We start from the raw sequence: 14686 nt of genomic DNA, 5'->3' as shown, positions 1-14686 counted from the left end.
TCCACAGCCAAGAGCACAAGTGCCGGAGCGAGCTCCGCTTGTTAGCTATGCGCTCTATCTCCTGGAAACTTAGTGGCTGGAAAGGCGGCTTGGTGACTAAAGCCAAGTTTTCACAGGAGTCACGCGGGGTTAGACGCTGGTAGTTAACCTGAATAGAGGTTTTTGTCTGTTCATCTACCTGGTTCTTAATAAAGGCAGTGATTTTGCGGAAAATCCATGGGCCAAGAGAAAAGAGCAGCATGAGGCTAATAAGAGGGCCCACAACGGTGGACAAGATTGTGTGGAACCAAGGAGAAGAGAAAAACCAGCCCTGGTACCAGCCTTGTTCTTCATCGAAATGTTTTTCAAAATCTTTTATACCGTCACCAATGTGTTGAACGCTATTCCTAACTAATCCAGGTTTATCTTTGAAAATACAACATTGTTCCTTAAGGGCTACACAGACTCCCCCCTCTACATAAGGGCAAAATATAGAGCACGACGATTTTGGAGAACAACATCAGCAAGGGAACTAATAGTATCTGTGAGAAATTGCAGACTAGTTTTGATTTCATTAATGTCTTGTTCCACTGCTTGAGTAAGAGTGCGGAAATTGGATTGAGAGGATACAAGAGAGTAGATACCAGTGCCAGCGCCAGTAGCGCCAACAGCAAGGAGCACTGCAAGTGTAATGGAGGTGAAGGGCTCACGGCATTGTCGAGAAAGGGATTGAGAAGAATAGGAATAGGGTGAGGCGGCAGGAGAGGGAAAGATATGTTCTGAGTGAATGGTGATTTTTGGAATGAGAATAACGAGAATACAGTAATCATGTGAAAGGAGGAAAGAAGAACGAATGACAAAAGGAGTAAGACCAGAAGCACAGGCAAAATAAGTACCATTGGGAGCTAACAGATAGGGTTGTGAGGAGGAAGAATTGTAGATGTTAATAGTTTCGTTGCACACGTCAAGTAATTGGCTAGGAAGCAGGGAGTCGTTAGGCTTAATGCAGAGGCCAGAGCCTACGACTTGACCGACTGTAATGCCATGTTGAGGTTGTGTGTTCCAACGGAGGTCAGAGGGGTTGGAGGTAGAGGAAAGGTTGCCAAACACTGCAACACCTTCATAGAAAGGAGGTTGAGGAGAAAAACAAAGCTAACATCTTTCATAGGCAGGATTTGTAAGGGCAAGAGCAGAAGCATTTATGAGATTGAGAATAACCTGAGAGGACGGAGAAGGACCTGAAGGCATAGTGAGCTGTCTGAGAGAAGGAGAGGCAGATGGAAGAGGATAAGGAGGAGAAGGCATGTGTGATGGACCTGAATGAGGATGAAGAAAGGTGTTAGGACCAACGGCGAGGGGGTGAGAATTCGGCAACTGTTTAAGTAAACGGAGGGAAAAAAGAAGTCCAGGGTCGGTACGCCTAACGTAAAGTCTGAGTCCCCATTGTACGGGTTGAGTCCAGTGATGCTGACGTCCAGCAGCAGTAAATTCGATGATGAGGGGGTTACACCAACCACGGGTAGCAGAGGATGCATCACAGTTCAGAAAAGGAGGAGTTGGGGGGCGTGAAACGGTGATGAAGTCCCAGGAGGAAGAGGGTTTCCAATAAGCAGTTCCGGTGGTTTCACAGCCCCAGGAGGCGCAAAAGTGTTGGTTATGAGCGCCACACTTATAGTCGCTGGAACGGGGCCGGTGGTGACTAGGGCAGACGTAGAAGGTGGTGAAGGGGTGGCGTAGTACATCACGGCGAATAACAGAGTTGCAGCCACCGCTAGCAGGGGAGTAATAGTCATCGGGGTCAACAGCACGAGGTTGAGGCAGGCGGAAATTGGAGGTGCCCCAGTATAGGCTTGCACCCATGGTTAGGGCACAAAGGTCGACTTGCAAGACCGGCCAAGGGATGGAGGTAGAGAGGATGGAGGTTGTTGGTGGCATCGGTGGGCATCCAAGGCAGCTAGGCAGAGTGTCTAATTCAGCATTGTCAAAGGTGGAGTCAGTTAGAAACAGGTTTGCAGGAATGGCGTCTAGCAGGAGGTTTATAAGAAAACAGCTTGGCAGAAGGCAAAATGGTTACTTCATATAAAAATTAAGAATTTGCAGAAAACATTAGCAATTTACATTACACTAGTTATTTTTGAATACCACGGGAATGCTATTTGACCTCTGTTAGACTTTGGCATAAAAGAAAATTTATAATTAACAATTGCTAATTAAAAAAATTTTTTAAACTGAATATAAAGGATTTTTCTTAAACTTCTAGTTATTATGTTAAAGCTGGATGCTATTTTTTAGCCATAAATACATATTCTATAGGCTTGAACTTACACATAGCAGGAAAGCCAGGTGACTGCAAAGTCCAGAAATTCTCCAGGGAAAAGTTATCCCCGATGGCCATTGAGAAATCTGGGGTTTGCCATCCCTCACACTTTCCGCCATGTTCTTAGAAGGACAAAGCTAGCTTAATACATAATTTTTAACACATGATTTTTAATTGTAAGATGCCAGTTTGTGAACTGACCAGACTGAACCAGGTTGAAAAAATTAATTGAAATTTAAAAAATGGATAAGGCTTTAAAAATTGTATTATTATAAAATGTAGAGATAACAAATAAACAGACAAAACAAAACAACACTAAACACAACATTTTACACTTGTGGCCACTTTCATTCATCACAACAGACACATAAACAGACAAAAGGATTGATTTAAGACTTATTTATAAAAAATTGACAAGCGCTTTTAAATATTTAGCTAGCATGTTTGTGAGAAGAAAAAAAAATTTTGTAGAAAAACTTTTTTAGTTTTGAGAAGTACTTAATGTAGATGGAGTGGAACTTTGCTGAAAATAAATTTTAAGGTTTAGATTTAACATAAAACATTTTTAAAACAATTTTAATTTGAAGTTTAAAACATTAAGTAAAATGGTTAATGAGCACTGTAGAAGGAGTCTTCACTCTGAAGTATGAAATCATTTGCTGTAAATGAATAGGTTTTATTTAAATTGGTTTTGCAGTAGAACAGTAAGACAGCTGCAATAAAGTGTTAAAATTTTTATGATTAAACACAATAGCATGAACTATGATTATTAAAGGTATAAAAAACTGATTTTAAAAATACAAACAACTGTTTTTACTATGAAGACTTTAAGTGAATAATTTGTAAAAAATATTATATACTAAATTAAGTAAATGCTTAGATTATTACAAAATATAGTTAAAGACATTTGATGCATTTACACACTTAGAACTTAAGACTAAAATTGTATTTAATACTAGTTAATTTGCTTATAAAGTTTAGTTACTTTTATATATTACTTATAAAATTATATATAATATATTTTTTATTAATATTATTTTTTCACTGCGACACAAATATACAGATTTATATAATGTGCTGATATTTTGAATGCACTTAAAATAATAGTTCTTTTAATGCAGAAATAAAGAACAACCATTGCTGTAGCACAAAGTTAAAACTAAGGGTACTATAAAGCACACCTAGGTGTTCACTGTGCATTAAATTAGCTATATTGTTTAAAAAGGCTAACCACATTATTTTTCACATAATTTTGTAAATACTTTAAAAATTAAAATAAAACTTTTAATAGAAATATAAGATTTAAATTTAACACTTTTGTGTTCGTTTGGATTTTAAAACACAAAGAAGTTTTTCTTTTACCAACATTTTGTTATCTGTAAAGTGACAGAATTATGACCTTGCTCTAAAATTTTCTGAGAGGCATGGAAAAAAAAAAGTTTATTGCCCTTATCTTCTTGTTGCTTTTTAATGTTTTAATAATTACTTTACACCACTTAATGCACTAAACCTAATAACACATATTTGACGAAGTGTAGGGCTGACAAGGTGAAGCAGAGTTTTTCACTGATAACTCGGGGAGGGGCCAGCACAGTTAACAGCAGGAAGGCTAGAGGCAAATTATTTACAGTTAGCAGGGTGTAATGATATAGAGAAAAAAAAAGCAATCTTTTAAGATCAATTACTAATTTATTGGAATTAGAGGGAGTGGCAACCGAAGAGGGGAGTCTGGGTTGCAAAAGCACCATGAGAATCATGGTTTTATTAATTGATTTGAGAATATGCAAGAGATGCTACTTTTCAGATTTTTTTTTTTTTGAATAACAAAGATTGGGTATTTCAAGGTGAATTGGAAGGCTTAAAGTGGGAGTGTCAGGGCTTGAGCTGGCTGTTCTCCAAGGCTGGCAGGAAAGAGGCTGAAGGAGGCTGAGGATTGGTTTGAGCAAAGTAAAGGGTACATTAGGCTCAGAAGTTTTAACAGCAAAGTGTAGATATCGCAAGGTTTTATGGCTTAGCAGATGATACTTTGTAATTATCCTGCTTACTGTGCCCTTAGAATTTTTTGTAGGCACTGCAGCAGTTTCTGTTTTATGGCACTTAGCCTCACTTTCATTAGTTTGTCTCTTTGAGTTCTCAAGAGGGGGGGCCTGGCCATGGAATTCAGTGGGCAGAGGACAGACAACTATAGATTTAGGAGGGGGGGGGGAACGCCTGAAAGGCAGAAACCTGTGAATTAAGAGAAGCAGCCTGTTTTTGAAGGCTTAAGATTTGTTTAAGATTTTCAATTTGGCCAAGTAGTTTCATTTCTATAGCTTTAAGAGGGGGAGCGGTGAGAGGAGGGAATCTGCCATGGTTAGGGACTGAGCGTTCAGGGCATTTAGAATTTTTTCTTTGGGGCGGCGGAGGCTGCTGAGCAGGCGGGGGAAGACTTTCTCCATTAGGGAGAAAGACAGGAAAGGTAGCGCTGGTTTTTGAGCTAAGAGCATTATCAAGTTTGTTAGAGAGGTGAGAGACCATGGATGTAATTGTGGTGAGTTGGGAACTCAAGTTAGAAAAAAGGGGGGGGGGGGAGAAAGCAGTAACAGTTTGTTGCCGGTGTGGGGGAGCTGCTGGAATGCCAGCTCTGGGGAGCGACTTCCAGGCATAGAGGGCAGCAAGAGCCATGTTGGCAAGCTGGGACCTGGAAAGTGTGTGCTGTACCTTTAAGGTATGAAAAGAGGCGAGGCCAGCTATAAGAGCTTAGAGATTAGGATTCCTGCCTATTTGCAGGGGCTTTGCAATGAAAAAAAAAAAGTTAACTTCTCAAGAGACAAAGAGTTCAGCTTTTAGATTCTAAGCAGGAGAGCGTGTAAGGGGCTTGGGGGCCATAGGAGGTTACGGCTTGAAATGGCTCTTTGAGGCTTTTCCAATTAAAGGCTTTGTATTGTTGCAATTGCTGGCTAAGGAGGGGAGGGTGGTGAAACAGGGACGGAGCTGAAGCTAGGGAAGTGAAGGGCTGTTTAGGATTTTGCACAGAGGGTGCAGCGGCCTCTTCTGTAGGGGTCTGGGTGCATAGAGCAGAAGCATGGACAGAAGTAAGGGAGGGATATAAATGAGAAGCATTAGAGAGATCTTTAAGAGCATTAGTTACTTTGGAGACAAAGGTAGAAGAATCAGTGGTGGAGGGAGGACAAGGGGAAGTATTCTCAGAGGGAGAAGGGAGATGAGAGACAGAATTAGAACGAGAGGGAGTCCTGGAACACTCACGGGAGACTTGTTGTACATGAGATTCAACGGCATGGATGATGTCTTTGGCGGTTCCGGCATTTTTAGTTACAATGATATCTCTTAACAGGCTCCAATATTGGAACATAATTTTTTCCTTCTGTGAATCATCATTATTTACAAAATAATCACTCATTTCATGTCCTACTTTGTCCCAAGTGGACACAACAATTTCTGGACAGGTAATAATAAACCAATGACATACATTATGAATAAACATAAGAAAATTACAAATATTCTTTTTGGTAACCTCTACATGTCTGGCTTTCAACTCAGACTGAATATCAATAATGAATTTAAGTTCAGTACTCAATGAAAACACCCATGGAAGTGAAGCCAACGGGCGAAGCCCCAAGAGCCAATCAGGGGCGGTGATCAGAACGACTGAAAAAACTGCAGTTTAAATTTTTGATTAAGGCTAACTCGTTTCAACGCCTACCCGGATGGGGTATATCCTGCGATTTACGAAACAGCTCCGGACTCGCCGACCCGTAGTCGTTCGGAGTGTGGCGGTGGTCTTCGAGCCCAGCGTTGGGCGCCAAAATGCGGGGTCCTGAAGCCCCCCCAGGGGGGACCCGGCCAGCAGGAATTAGCTGGAAAGGCTTCTCAGACAACCGCACTCCTATTTTGCTGAGTAGAAGAGCAACCACACCTGTAAAAAATCTGAAAGAGGTTAATAATAAAGACCCAAGGCAGCGTCTCACTGTTCAAGGGTACCTTTATTGGCTACAGTTCCTTCTTATATAGTGAAGGAGAAGGGGGCAGTACAAAGGTGATGTCAGTCATACTTTTGGCGCGAAGGCCCATACAAGGCAAGGATATATTTCAGGTTTCAAGGAACAAAGAAATTTAGGCATTCTCTAAATAAGGAAGTGGGCAGTGGGTCTAGGGGGGCTGGATGACCTTCAAGTTATGATGAACGTGCTGTTTCCATGGAAATTTCTAGTGACCTTCCAGCTGCATTCCTAATTGCTTAACTATCAGGAGGTGGTGCGAGATGTGCCTGCCTCAGTGATCTTGAACAGACAATGTAGCATACACTTATTGATAATAGCCTAGTTCACTCCGAAATGTGGTCTTAAGGAGTGAGGCCTAGTTTCTGATAACGGTACCGGACAGTGTTGCTCTCCTCCGGGCTAGAGTTAATTATATCTACAGTTGCACATTCCTTTCTCTATAGCTCAAAAACTTACAGCAAGACTGCAAAATAGCTTTTAGGTGAAAAGCTGGAATATGGCAGAAAGAACAGCAAAATGGCCTCAAACAAGTCAGTCCCCAACATTTAGTCATTCCATAATTATTGTGACAAGGCCCAATTTTTCACTTTATTAAATGTCTTTACCCGAATGTCTCCTCTCCGACATCTAACTTGTACCTCTTATTCATCTTTCTTTGCTCCTATATGCTTTATCACTTTGTACTTGATCTGTTCAATGTCTGATCTTCCCTTCTGGCATCTTGGCTAGCTTCAGGGACAGAACCTTGCCTATTTGGAGTCTGGCACTAGAATGAGTTAGGTTAAAAATGTTTTCTGTCTGCTGTGGCTCTGCCCTCTATTTTCTTTGACTTCTCTCTCTGTAACATCATCTGTTCAATGTTGTCCTGTTTATGTTGTACCTCTGCTTCTTGTTTCTTTCTTTCTTTATTTTCTGTTCTGAAAGATTTCTTTTATTTTCCATTTTTAATTCCTATTTATCTTTTTTTATTCTCTGATAGTATTTTGTTTGTGTGTAAGGATAAAAGGAATACTATATAATGAGAGTAGTGAGATAGAGGGGAGACTGTCCTCCCATCCACCGTTTAGTGTGAGCAGGAAGGGAGTTATTTCCAAATGGCAGAAGGATGAAAGCTTCACTTTGGCACTGCCACGCCACACTGGAAACCTAGGCTTTTTTTAGGCCCATCACATGACTTCGTAGGGGAAAGAACCTTTTATTTAGAACCTGGAGGAAAATGCCACCTTCAACTAGGGGAGGAAGAGCTTAGCATAGATAGAGTCATAACTCTAAGGGCAGCAGAGTGAGCTCCAAACAGTATCTCCTGCACAACTGAAGGCTGGTCAAGTCCAGGCTCAATTCTTGATCCTTGCAGGGATCATGGAGTCCATCTTCTCTGCAGCCTCCTTGGAACTTAGGGCTAGCCTCTCATCTGTCCTCTGTCATGAGCGGTGCTGCCTTTTATACTCCAGATTTTAATTACATAACATTCCTGCACCTCAGCTTTAACAAGTTGTTTTCCCCAAACTCCCTTTATCTAGGTGTTCCCATCTTCCACTCCCAACCCCTTATTCTCAGCCTTTTACTTTCTTGTCACACACACACACACACACACACACATTTACTTTACATATACTTTGTGTAGACTTACTTTCTTTTATTGTTCCATTTAAAAGAATTTGAGAAGTATGATGTATTCATCAAAGTAATCTGTTGAAAATGACCTCAGTTAATTTTTTGACCTTAAAAACCCCAAGAGAAGATGTCTATTATAGAATCCATCTGTTGGAAATGGTCTGTTGCCACTCAAGTTGTCTCCAAAGTGACTCAAAGCCCATGTTCTTTTTCCTTTTTGGTGGGAAAACCCTGCAGTACTCAGAGGCTACTTTGGGCTCAATCGATGCTTGGGTGGTCCTATGGGCTTGGAATAGAACCTGGACCTCCTGCATACAAAGCATGTGCTGAGCTTGTTGATCTATCTTTCCATGCCAGCCATATTCTTTTCTTCGGTGTGGTAAATAAATAGAAGTTCTGCATATCCCTGGCAACAAGGTTTATTTAGCTTTGAAATATTAGCTGAGTATTTGGAAGGCAAATGCATCTATTAGTATTTTAATTTCTAAAGTTTATGGAGCAGAAAATTGTTTTGGCATCTATTAGTAACTCTGCCCTAAGAGGGGATGATCCAATCTCAGCAATTAGTAAGCACTGTGTCCCATTAAAAGTAGTAATGGAACAACATGGCTGAACATTTCAGGATGCCAAGTTTATTTTGTGATTGGACAAATGGCAGATTATCTTGACTTCCATTCTTAGAAAATCTGATAAAAGTCTTTCCCCTTTTCATACAGCTTAATTATATACCCATAACCAAAGCACAGTGTAGTCCACATTGAAGCTGGGTGCATCATCTTGGCATACTCTGTCTCCAGTCTATGGGTTAGCTGTAGATCTGTAGCTCCAGAATTCATAGGGATTCAGAGGATTCAGAGAAGGATAAATAGACAGCTCAATAAATAGTCTTCTGATATCTTTGGGTCTCAAAGATATGGTTTGTTGTCAGAAGTTTATATAGGCAATAGCCATAATATGCTTTCTTAAGACTGGATTTTATTTCTGAAGGCAAATCCCACAGAACAGAGGTTCTTTGACATAGTTGACAAATAAATTAAAAAAAATCCTATAAGTAAAGAAATTTGGAAATATTACCTATTTCTTCATCTTTCAGATTTTAAGTCCACACTCACCCAGAAAGGGAGAGGAGAAACAGTCAAGAAAAATGTAAACATTTCTTCCTGGGAGCCGGGAGGAATAGCATCACAATAGATTCTGGCAATAGGACTTACCAGGGAAGTTTCCTTATTAAACCTGTGCATTGTGAAACCACGCTGGAGCTAGTCCCCCACCCCCTCGCGGAACATTATGACAAATATATGGATATCATTGTGTTTCATCTGCTTGTCATTATCTGAACGCCATCCAGGAGCTTGTTTTATTCCTTTACTCCCTCACTCCCATCTCTTGTTACCACACATTTAACCATTTTTCTGTACTAATGATTTTTGTTTGGGCCAAGGTGGATTACATATCTTTCACAGTAATTTTTTGGGTGGAGTCTGAAGCTTCAACAGGCAACACATGGACGGCATGGCTCCACCCTGTAGGCTCTTTGGCCAAGCTAAGGGGAAGATGCAGCCTCAGCTGCCCCCCACAGCCTTCTGTCTCCATCCTCCCCGTTCCCAGGGTTATTTCTGGACACCTGCTCAGGGTCCCAGCAAGTGAGTTCCGTTGAGGTGCAATTTAAAAGAGACCCCAGGCTTCCTTGCTCCTGCAAGGGGCTGAGAGGGGACTGGTGAACTTTCAACTTCCATCAATTAGGAAGCAAACACCTCTCGGGAAGTCAGAAGCTTCAGCAGGCAACAAGGGGAGGGCATGGCTCCATGTGCTCTTTGCTTGTCCAAATCACAGACCAAAGTGGTGTCTCGGAAATACCCCCCTCCCTCTTGACTATTTCTAAAACACAAAAGGGACATGTGTATCTCCTTTGTATATCTCAGATGTATTCCCTTAACATCTATAACTCTTTTCAAACATCCTCATATAGTGACAATTTTGCCCACTGGATTTGTTATTTGATTGTTTGGTTTTCCCCCTTTGATATCTGTTTTATAAGCAATACTGGTAGAAGAGTATCTCTGTATAGATTTCATGTTTGAACCAAGTTACAGGGAATGTTGGACTTTATTGGTCAGCCCCCAGATGCACCAACAATATCTTGTGGCATTGCTCCTCTTTTGCATAGGCACATTAAAATGGGAAAATAATACATATGCAAACAAGTTCTTATCTAATAGAGATGGGAACACAAATTTGGTAATGTAATTAGGCCTTTTACCCTGAACATTGGCATAGTGATTTGGCTCAGGCCTCAGAAGAATGGGCATCACCCACACACACCTGAACAATGGATACCATCTATAGAAACAACCACAATTGTCTATAACATTACCAGGATCCAGGCCTCTACCAGGGAAGACCTACCACTGTATTGGCATTGACTTACTCCAAAGAGTGCTCCCAACACCCAGACAACTCAGCAACAGTCTGCATGCAGGGCAGATTGCTCCGCATTTAATGGTATGCTGAAACTAGAGGATGCTCCACATCAGCTTGATATCAATGAAAGAAATGCACAGAATCCAAAGTCTTTAAATATAAGAATCTGATACCAACAATAGCTAAAGTGTGAAAAAGTTTCACTGGGACCTTGAGAATGACTCGAGTTGGACGGACTGGTATGCCTGGAACCCAGAGTTGGTCTTATGCAATAACCTTCTGAGGTGAGGCCTTTTTATAATCAGGTCAAGGATTTTTTTCCATTTTTTCATTTTTCTGGACCTATGCAAACAACGGCGATTGCCACTACCACACCTCTACTATATTTTTTTACTCTTATCCTTTAAGGAAAAAAAATACAACTAACTGAACTTAAAAACAAATAACTGTAGTAGAATGCCTGTCTCGAATACAGGCAGGGGATGGAAAGGGGGGAGGGGGAAATGTTGCACTGGTGAAGGGGGGTGTTCTGGTTATGACTGTAACCCAAATATGATCATGTTACTTAAATAAAAAATATATTAAAAAAAAAGAAAAATGTAAAGATTTAAAAAAATCTTCAGATTTTCTCAACATTTAAAAACAATATTCATTAATATCCCTGAGAAGAACTGGTATACTTTAGGTTTTCTTTCTTTTTTTCTTTTGTTTTGTTTTCTTTTTTTGGGGGGGGGCACACCCATTTGATGCTCAGGGGTTACTCCTGGCTAAGCGCTCAGAAATTGCCCCTGGTTTGGGGGGACCATATGGGACGCCCGGGGATCGAACCGTGGTCCTTCCTTGGCTAGGGCTTGCAAGGCAGACACCTTACTTCTTGCGCCACCTCTCCAGCCCCTTGTTTTCTTTTCTTTCTCTTCTATTCTTTTTAGTTTTTGTTTTTGGATCACACCTGACAGTGCTCAGTTGTTACTCCTGACTCTGCATTTAGGAATCTCTCCTGTGGGCTTAGGGAACCAAATGGGATGCTGGGGGATTAAGCTTGGGTTGGCTTTGTACAAGGCAAGTGTTTGAATTCTTGTGCTATTTTTCTAGCTACAAAATTCTGACTAAGGCAATTTGCCTAGTACATACAATTTTTGATCACAAAACAAAATTTTAGTTTAAATGCAATGGGTATTTTATTCTTTTTTTTTTTTTTTGGGGGGGGGGTCACACCCGGCGATGCTCAGGGGTTACTCCAGGCTGTCTGCTCAGAAATAGCTCCTGGCAGGCACGGGGGACCATATGGGACACCGGGATTCGAACCAACCACCTTTGGTCCTGGATCGGCTGCTTGCAAGGCAAACGCCGCTGTCCTATCTCTCCGGGCCCGGGTATTTTATTCTTGAGACAATATAGATAGCTAGTATTTTTTTTGACACTTGTTAAACTTAGTTATGTCTATTTTTATAAATAGGCTGATAATTTTTGCAAACGCTAGGCAAGACAAAACTTGTACTCAGGGGCCAGAGAGATAGCATGGAGGTAGGGCATTTGCCTTGCATGCAGAAGGATGGTGGTTCAAATCCTAGCATCCCATATGGTACCCCAAACCTTCCAGGGGCAATTTCTGAGTTTAGAGCTAGGAGTGACCCCTGAGCGCTACTGGGTGTGACCCAAAAACAAAAACAACAACAAAAAAACACCAAACTTGTACTCAAACCTATGCCTGTTTGTCTCCAAAATCTGTATTTAAAATGATGTTATTATCTTTATATATTATGTCATCTCAACTCATCTTTAAACATAGTTCTGTGGTCCTATATTCTTATTGTCTTTCTTTTTTCAAATAAAATTTTTTTAATTGAATCACCAAGAGATATACAATTATAAACTTGTTCATGATGGAGTTGCAGTCATGCAATGTACAACACCCATCAACCAGTGCACATTTCCCATAATCAATCTTCTCCCCCTGTCTGACTTTGTGGCAGTATTATCTCTTATATAATTCAATTTTCCTCAGGCTACTATAAAAAGAAAAAAAGCAGAGTGTGGAAAAGATGATGGAGAGAATAAAAATAAGAAAATCTTGGAGAAATACAGATCATATTTTCATATGTTTATAGCATTTAATTTTTTATCTCAGATAACCTCTTTCTTGGTGGTGGGGGAATTGGGCATTACTTGGTGGTGCTCCCCAGTTACTCCTGGCTTTGCACTTAGAAATTGTTTCTGGCAGGCTCAGGAAACCATACGGGGTGCCCGGAATAGAATCTGGGTCAGTCACATGCAAGACAAATGCCCTACCACTGTGCTATTGCTCTGGCCCCCACAAGTAACCTTTTCTTATCCCTTTGTAGCAGCTATCAGCACCCTGAGATATTTTATGCTTGGACATAAGTTTAAATATAATTTATTTTCATTTTCAGTTTTAGGGCCACACAAATAATGCTTAGGTCTTACTCTTGGATTTATACTCAGAGATCACTCCTGATAGTGCTTGGGGAAATCATCATATGTGGTGCCGGGGATAGAAACTGTGTTGGCCAGATGCAAGGAAAGGTGCAAGGCAAGGTCTATTGTACTATCTCTTTTTTTTTTTTTTTTTTTTTTTTTTGGTTTTTGGGCCACACCTGGTAACGCTCAGGGGTTACTCCTGGCTATGCGCTCAGAAGTTGCTCCTGGCTTGGGGGACCAAATGGGACACCGGGGATCAAACTGTGGTCCGTCCAAGGCTAGCGCAGGCAAGGCAGGCACCTTACCTCTTGCGTCACCGCCCGGTCCCTGTACTATCTCTTTATGCTCTTAAGTATTATTTTGTGAAACAAGATGTTTATTGAAACCTATTTAGAAATATGTAAGAAAAGAGAGAATATGTGTTCAAGGGAAAACAGAAACTTCTCCAGAGTGAAAATAAACAAGCAAAGAAAGATTCAAAGATGCGAAAGCGAGATTTGTGTTTAAGGGAGAACGCAGGCTTCAAAAGCAACTTTAGGCAGTTGCCATGTTTAAACCAGGGTAGCTCCATAAACTCACTCTTCTCTTGAATGAAATATAAAGCTAGCCATGAAAGATTATGCTACACTGTCTCACAGAACACAAAGCTGAGATAACAAAGAAGATGACATCTCCTCCTGAGATGTCAGGAGGACAGGCAGGTCAAGCCCTTGCCCAGCCCAAGTTAGGCTTGCTGCCTTCATCACCCAGAATCATCATTTCCCCGATGGCCTGCCTTATCACTGAAACTCTACTGTAGAGACACTGATCTGATAACACTTCGGGTACCCTGGTTATTGGGCTGATATCAGTGCAGGCACCCTCTACTGTGTCTGCCATCTTCCTGGAAAGCCTTTCAGCTATTACCACGCCCTCAAACATGATGACCATGTTTGTAAATGGGGCCTTCTTCCAGGAGGTCCTTCAGCCTAGTCTATGTCCCTAAAATTCGTAGTATTGTAACTTTGAATTCCTGGACAACTTCATCTGTTTGATACTGTCATCCCTAAAGAAACACTCCAATTTAACAGATTGGATATATATAACAAAAGCTTACTAAACCTTCTACCATTGTATTAATGGCTTCATTGATCATATAATAATATCCACACATAAACTTGCTGCTGTAATTTTTCTTTCATTCTTTTTTATCATCTTTTCTATTTTTCTTTTTATATTTTTTCTTTCCATTTTTCAATAACTTTGCTTTCAAATGATCTGAAACAAATGCATTATGATCAACTGTATCACCTATAGGATGCATTTGCTTTACATAAATAAAATTAAATGTTTTTCAAAATAAAGGAAAGACAGGGGCCGGAGCTGTGGCACAAGCAGGGTGTTTGCTTTGCACGCATCTAACCTAGGCAGACTGTGGTTCAATCCCCCAGTGTCCCATATGGTCCCCCAAACCAGGAGCAATTTCTGAGCGCATAGCCAGGAGTAACCCCTGAGCATCACCAGGTGTGGCCCCCAAAAAATCAAAGAGAAAAATAATAAAATAAAATTAAGGAAAGACAGTAAAAAAGCATGTTTAGATAACATTTTTTAAAGATGAAAACTTCCTATATTACCAGGCTGGGAAAGATCAAAAAGGACTGTGAATAATATGGTCTAGGTTTATGCTGGAAAGAATTTTCAGTGATGCAACCACTAAGTCTCTATTCTTAGCCATAATTTGCAAAACAAAAAAGCAGTATTGTAATGAGACTCATATCTTTATCAAATCTACAGTACCTTAGGGATAGCAGGGAATATTGTTTTGGAAACCTTCAGGAACATACTTTTGAACAACACACCCCTTTGTTTCCCTTCGTTGGTGGCTCTGCTTTTAAAATTCTTAAATTTGAATTCTCAAATTAAAATTTATATGCCT

The 14686-nt window shown here is 40.5% G+C and overlaps 1 protein-coding gene and 1 non-coding gene across 2 annotated transcripts in view; one reads left to right on the top strand and one right to left on the bottom strand.

The window, feature by feature from the left end:
- CLIC5 (chloride intracellular channel 5) overlaps nucleotides 1-14686 on the top strand; it is a 197786-nt gene that overhangs the window by 17673 nt on the left and 165427 nt on the right. The window lies entirely within an intron of this gene.
- Nucleotides 3367-3496, bottom strand: LOC125996869 (small nucleolar RNA SNORA22). The gene has a single exon (XR_007491532.1). It is a non-coding gene; the product is annotated as a small nucleolar RNA SNORA22 (small nucleolar RNA).

The sequence above is a fragment of the Suncus etruscus genome, chromosome 18, assembly GCF_024139225.1.
Source record: "Suncus etruscus isolate mSunEtr1 chromosome 18, mSunEtr1.pri.cur, whole genome shotgun sequence".
In the NCBI taxonomy this organism is placed as follows: domain Eukaryota; kingdom Metazoa; phylum Chordata; class Mammalia; order Eulipotyphla; family Soricidae; genus Suncus; species Suncus etruscus.
This window is presented reverse-complemented; position numbering and strand designations above follow the sequence as displayed.